The 6,622-nt window shown below is 40.6% G+C and overlaps 1 long non-coding RNA gene across 1 annotated transcript; it reads left to right on the top strand.

Annotated features, from left to right (window-relative positions):
* Nucleotides 1-5,385: 5,385 nt before the first annotated feature.
* Nucleotides 5,386-6,020, top strand: LOC122063995. The gene is made up of 2 exons (XR_006135536.1): nucleotides 5,386-5,503; nucleotides 5,943-6,020. It is a non-coding gene; the product is annotated as an uncharacterized LOC122063995 (long non-coding RNA).
* The last annotated feature ends 602 nt before the right edge of the window (nucleotides 6,021-6,622 follow it).

Here is a 6,622-nt window from a genome sequence, read left to right as displayed (position 1 = left end):
GAAATACCATTGGATAGCCCAAAGACCATTTGCAAGTTGAATCATTACGTACTGACCTCTTAGCAGGAACAGATCAAGGAGCGTCATACGACAACATAAGTGCGCTTCCAACCTCTCTAGTTAAATTTCCTAGATAGGTTCATATTAATTTATTAAATAATCGTGATTTAACCGACTTGCAAAATTTACCGATGAATTATCGGCCCGAGTTGCACATTTGCACCTTCGCCATCATTGAGCACGATGGTGGTAGTACATGCTCATTGTGACAAAATTTGGGGAGATCTTTTCTTTGCCCTTCGGCCTTAGCATAGGTCTCGGCCAAAGAGGGGCATTCTGTAAACACCCAATTTTGTCACCTACCCTAACAGTGATGACATATAGGGAATAATCGAGGTTCGTGGTTCACATCGGAAAGGAATCTAGGCCTTTGGTGATGATTCAGATGGTGGTAGTGACTTGAGAATCAAACTTGAACCCTAATTCAATCCTGAACCCAGCAGTGGTCTGAATCAACTTAAAACCCTAATCCAGTCCCGGGCCAATTTCAGACCCGATCTTGTGGCACCCACTATTAACATGTTATATATTGACGAATTGAGTCTAAGTACCCTCCGATGGTGTGGAACGATATGAATAAGGATTGTTAGGAAAACCCCCAGTTCGCAAAAGGGCAGAAGTCCCCTCTTTCTATTTTTTATTTTTACAAGTGAATAAGGAGCTTGAAACTGACACCATTGGATAGTGCTCGGAAAGACAATTCCGACAATATATGGCACGCGAAAATTGGACCACCGGATCTCCCAGAAGTCAGAATGAGGATCAATCGACGGAATCAGACCCACTTCTTCTCAGGATTACCATTTTTTTAGTAGGCCTGCCATATCTTCCCACGGACCCACCAGGACACTCACATGCTTGCCATGCCCCTTTGCCAAAACAGAAATAAGAAATAAAAAATGGAAAAATAATAAAAAAAAAAGTTTTACTGAAAATAGATTTTAAGGAAAAAATTTCGACAGGTACCCCAAAATTTTGATGGACCTGCCAATTTCAAATAAAAAATGTATCTTTTGGGTGTTTAAAACATGGAAAAAACCCACTTTTGGAAGGAATTTCAGCCGGCCCCGAGGGAACCTGCCAATTTTGGATGGCAGGCCCGTGGCTACTTTGGATATACCTGTAAGAGGGGAGCGGTTTACACCTATAAATAGTGTCTTCCTCTCCACCAAGAAGGACACGGCCAAAAGGAGAAGAAAGAGAGACTCGAAGGAGAAAAAGAGAGAAAAAGAGAGAAGAGAGAAAAAGTAGGAGAAGAAGGGAAGAGTGGGTTGAGGAAATTCCTCCACCTCCCACCCTTGAGGGGTGCGTCGGAGTCTGAAGTGCCACTAGAGGCCTAAATTCCCCGAAGTAGAGAAGCAGGCAGCCGAGGTCAATCCTGTCTGAGCTAGGGTCTTCATCAGAGCTGCCGAAGCATCAGCCGGGGTCCTTCCCCTCCTGTCCCGGAACAGGGGTCAAGGTCATGTATAATTTCCTAACATAGTAGTTATAATGTAGATCCTTCATTAAAATAGCATGTGTATAGTATCATGAATTAAATATATAGTCATGCATGTGGGTTAGGACATAAAAAGAGAAACATTCAAAAATCAACATCTAATAGGAAGATCGGTTCAATCGGGTGAAGTGGGAGCCTAACACCTTCCCAACTTTATAACCTTGCACTTACCTTAATCTTTGACCAGACTGAGTCAATCTCGGATTCATCCCTCCAGATTGGGCTCACATCCCAGATCCTTGGCACTAACCCTAGTGGCGACTCCAAATGTTTTTTATTTTTAGAATAAAAAAATAGGCATGGGGGCATGGGGGATGCGGCGGCATGGGGGCCTGCGGGAGCGCGTGGTTGTTGATCCCCTTATAGCTGGTTTTCAATCTTTTGGCCAACACCTATGGGGGTTCCTTAGGGACTTGTGCATGGCCTTTTAATGATGTTCCTACCACACGAGGGGGTCAAGTGAGGAGGTGTTTGGTCACTTACCACCAAAATTTAGGAGGTTTAAATCCCTTTTAGTTTGACCTATAGTGTCCGCACTGACATCTAGGGTCGTTTTTCCCCTCCTTGCAGTAGATTGTTGCAAGCCTGTAGGTAGTAGAGCTGACACTTTTAGGTGCATCACCTATTGACAAAAGTTCAAATTTGATTGGATTGGGGCACAAGTTGTAACAACTATAGCCAAAGTCCCATTGGGTAGGAAAAAAAACTCCACACCCCACCTAACCCCCCAAAAAATCGATTGTTGCCTGGGTTGCAGCAAAATAACTACAATCCCTAGTACATCCAAGGTAATGGAATCTCAGGGGTAGGTTTGAAAATATTGTCCTAGGGTGGAGGTTTAAAAATACTGTCTTGGGGTGGACCTTTTTCACCCTTACCTTTAAGATTGTTATTTTTTGGTTGTCCTTATTGGCAACCTAGGCCACATGGTAGTGATTTACATGGTTAGTTGGGGTGAGGTGGCCTACAATGGTGATGTGGTAGAGTGTAATATCTCTGATGAGATGGTAGTGGTGTATGAAGTGTTTGAAGTGAGTTGGGTCATCCATGGTAAGTGGTGCAAATTTTCGGGCCAAAACTAATAATTTTAGCCTATTTACACTCTGAGGCATTTTTAATATTGAAAATGATTTTTTTGGAAGATGTATCCCCATGTAACGATACGAGCATAATTAATGCTTTTCAACGCACCCAGTTTTGTCTCGTTTTGATATCGGATGAAGAAATTACAACATTCACAATGTTAGGGGCATTTTGATCTTTTTCCATGGCTGAGTTTGATGATCGAGTATTCTGAAAAAGTGTAGAGCTTTGAGTCGTGGTCCATACCCTTTTCATTTTGACTTAATCTGAAGTCTTATGAAGAAGTTATGGCTGTTTTCGCGAAATTGGTCCGAAAATTTCAATCTGGAATTAGTAAATAACTCTGGTGTTGGTAGGGTTTTCAACACATGTTTTATATTTTGAGGGGTTTTTTTTTTTGCAATTTTTGAAGATTCAGATTAAGGGGGCTTTTAGCATTGATTTTTTAAGACCGCAAGGCCTGGTTGCTATAAGAGATGGCTTAGTGGATTCTAGATCTAAGGTTGTTGGTTGAGCCATGTGTCCCAAATGCCCATCTAAGGATGCACGCCCTTTGCGCTAATACATAGCGTGAAATACTCCATCGCAAAGTCTTTGAGTGGTCTAGTGTATTGCGCTAGACCGAATCTCCCTAGGTTGTGTGGTTCGAGCGTGCACATGAACAAGTGATGAAGATTTCGATCCTTGCAATCCTGTTGATCACGAATCTCAGGCACCAATCCTCTGGTTAAGATTGATTCATGCCTTCAACAACAAATCTGACAACTCTCTGAGGTTTACGCTTCGCCAACCAATCAAGTTTGTGCAATGCCACTGACACATGACGTTAGCGCTTAGTGCTTTGTCAGGTTCTGCTTTAGCAGATGCGAATCTTGCGATCAACATCCGCTGATCGTTGTGCTCATGCAACAGCCAAGATCTCAGGCGCCCTTTGATGGCCTAGTTATGAGCCATGCCGTCATTCCCCGCTCCGCCATAGTACCCTGTGCCGCCCTGGAAAGATTCCAAATGGGTATTTTTGGTTGGTCGAACTTCAAATGGTCATATTTTTTCCACAAGGCCAAATTGGTCCATTCAAGTTGCATTTTTTTTGTTAGAATTTCAAGCTCTATGGAAGAAAGTCTAAGAAGAGGGTTATTGTAAGAAGAAACCCATGGTTTTGAAGGGAGAAGCTTCCCTCTTTGTGTGTGAGCCATTAAATGGGTTTGGGTAATGTTGGAGGTTGCATTCACTCCGTTAAAGTGAGGTTGAGAAGATAGTTAGATGCTTTTGATGTTCCATTGACCAAAAGCCAAACGAAGAGAGAAGAAGAAGTGAAGAATTTTTTGTGCATTTAAGAACTAGAAGACAATGAAGAGGTGCTTGTGAGCATTCAATAGGTTAGTGGACACTTGAAGAACCAAGTTCCTCTTGAGAGGTGAAGTTGGAGGTTCCAGTAATCAGTGAAGGGTCTCAAAACTTCCAGAGCGTCAGAACATCACAGATAGCTTGGATGTGAGACTTCTAACCCTCGATTTGCATTGCAAATATTGTCTGTAATGATGTATGCATGCTAGCTATAGTTGATAATGATGTATGCACATGCTTGATTATAGGGCAAACTGTATAAGCCCATCTTCATTGATTTATCTCTGTTCAAGGTGGGTGCTAAACATTGGGGTTGGGTGCTCCCTTGCAGTTGGTGTTGCAAATTGTATCGGCACCGTGTGTGCCTTCTCGGCTTTATGTTGAGAAAATGAGATGTGAATGTTGTCAACTGTAGGTGCAGTTAAAGTAGTGTATTGAATAGATACGAAACTTTTACAAACACTACTCCGGGGGCATAGGCATCTTGCGAACCTCGTAAAAATCCCTATGTTGTGCGTATGATTTTCTCTCGTATTATATTGTTTAGAAATGAATAGATGCGGAATGAGTGTGCACATTTGAAAGTGCCTATGAGAAATTGAGTGTGCATATAACTGTGTGCTAGCAGGTACAAATTCATCAGAAATTGCCAAGCCAACGTACACGTCAGTTATGGGAAAAAGAATTGGAATCATTGATTCACCCCCCCTCTCAATCAGATTCTATTCCCCTGGTTGCAACCAATTTTGGTCCTCAACCAACCAACCTTAAGAAAAAAAAAAAAAAAGAAGGTAAATCCAAGTGAAAATTATCGCCTTCAAAGTTGAAGGTTTAAATAGAGGGTTCTTTGATGAAATCCTTAAATCGATTAGACAAACTACCCATCATTCTGCGTAGGGGTGTCAATGGTTCGGTTCGGCCTGGTTTCGGTCCGAGTTGAATCTGTTTCGGTGTGGGAATGGTGAAACCGAAACCGAACCAATAAGGATATTTTGGTTTTGGTTTGGTTTCGATTTCGGTTCCGGTGCGGTTTGGTTTTGGTTTTGCGTCAGTTTCTCGTATCGGTTTTTAATCGGTTTAGTTTTGGTTTTTGACCAGTTTGGGTCTAATTTTCCAAACAAAACTATACAAATTTTGATTTTTTTTGGTGATTGTTGGGCTGTTTTCAGTTTCGATCCTGTTTTTGAATAGGTTTCGGTTTGGTTTTGGGTTCAATCGGTTTCCGATGCGGTTCAGTTTGTTATTGGGGTTACAGTATGCCAAACCGAAACTGGCCCAATAAGGTTTCGATTTGGTTTGGTCCAGGTTCAATCGGCTTGGTCCGGGGCGGTTTTACCGGTTCGGTCTAGGTATTGACAGCCCTAATTCTGGGTTAGATATACTAAAGCAGGTCTTGAATCGTAATAAGCTGTTGGGGAAACTCTACATATGCTGAAAATCCCTTATCCGCTGCATTCTGATATCCGAAAATCTTGAGAAATATAAGACACGAACTTCTCTCCTCAATTGGTGGAGGTATGAAGCCGATTCTTTATATCCTAACTTTTTCCCAACCACCCTCCCCCACTTTCTGTTTTGGAGTTTGATTTATTCTTCCATTTGGGGTTTGTGATTTCTTGTTTGTTTTCCCCTGATTTGTTGGCTATGTAGACTATGCTCTAAGAGTTGGGGTTTATATATTTTTGGTATAGATGAGCCTGGGTAGCTGCCGATTTAAACAAGATCTATCATGAATGAGATAATTATTGATGGAATAAATCAAATCAAAGTTTCAATTTTGAGAATTTGAATATTTATTTGTGATAACCAATTGACCTATCTCTTGTCCTGGGTAGTGGAAGCTAAACAAATATGATACTTTCCCCTTTCGATATCCATTTTTTAATTTACTATTAATTTTTCTTCATAAATATTATTATCTGAATTTATTATTCCTATATTGCATTTTTTTCAGGAAGATGCATCCATTTTTCTACTTGAAGATTAAGTAGGTGAATTGGCAGCTAGCAGGATGGCTTATGAGATAAGTGAGCAAAAAAGTGAGAAGCTTTTACCTTATTTGAGGATTATGTAGGTTTACAGTTTCAGTGGTCATAAATTAGTTTGCTTCACTTGCTAGTTGTTTTGCCTGTGGGTTTCTTAGGTTCAAATTGTTCCACTCAAATTAGTGTTGAAAGGATTCCTGTTTTTAGCATGTCAATTAACTCTCAATTACTGCATAAAATGTATTAGCATAATGTAATCCACTTTTGAATTACAATGAAAGCCTTCCCCACCATTTCCCCACATATAATTCATTAACTAATAAAGTTCCTGCGCACATTCTAGTAAGCTTCTTCACCTTTGACAAGGAACTTAGGATGTTTTATTTTTTAAATAAATGAATAGCAAGGTTGGAGATTCCAGTGACAATTTAAGTCCCTTGTAAGACTACTAATGTATAGCAAGGTTAGATGTAAAATTTGGGATATGTAAGGCTGAAGATAAAGTAATAGAGTAAGAACATTAAATAGAACCCTTTCTAGAGACAGAGGATAGGGAACCATTTGCTACCTAAACTTTATTTCTGCTTGAAGTGAGAGAATAATGGTGAAACAAATTGGTAGAACTAGTCATGTTATCAGTGGCACCAGA

This window comes from Macadamia integrifolia, unplaced genomic scaffold, assembly GCF_013358625.1.
Source record: "Macadamia integrifolia cultivar HAES 741 unplaced genomic scaffold, SCU_Mint_v3 scaffold1509, whole genome shotgun sequence".
Classification (NCBI taxonomy): domain Eukaryota; kingdom Viridiplantae; phylum Streptophyta; class Magnoliopsida; order Proteales; family Proteaceae; genus Macadamia; species Macadamia integrifolia.
The sequence above is the reverse complement of the archived record's forward strand: the minus strand, read 5'-3'. Positions and strand labels throughout refer to the sequence as shown.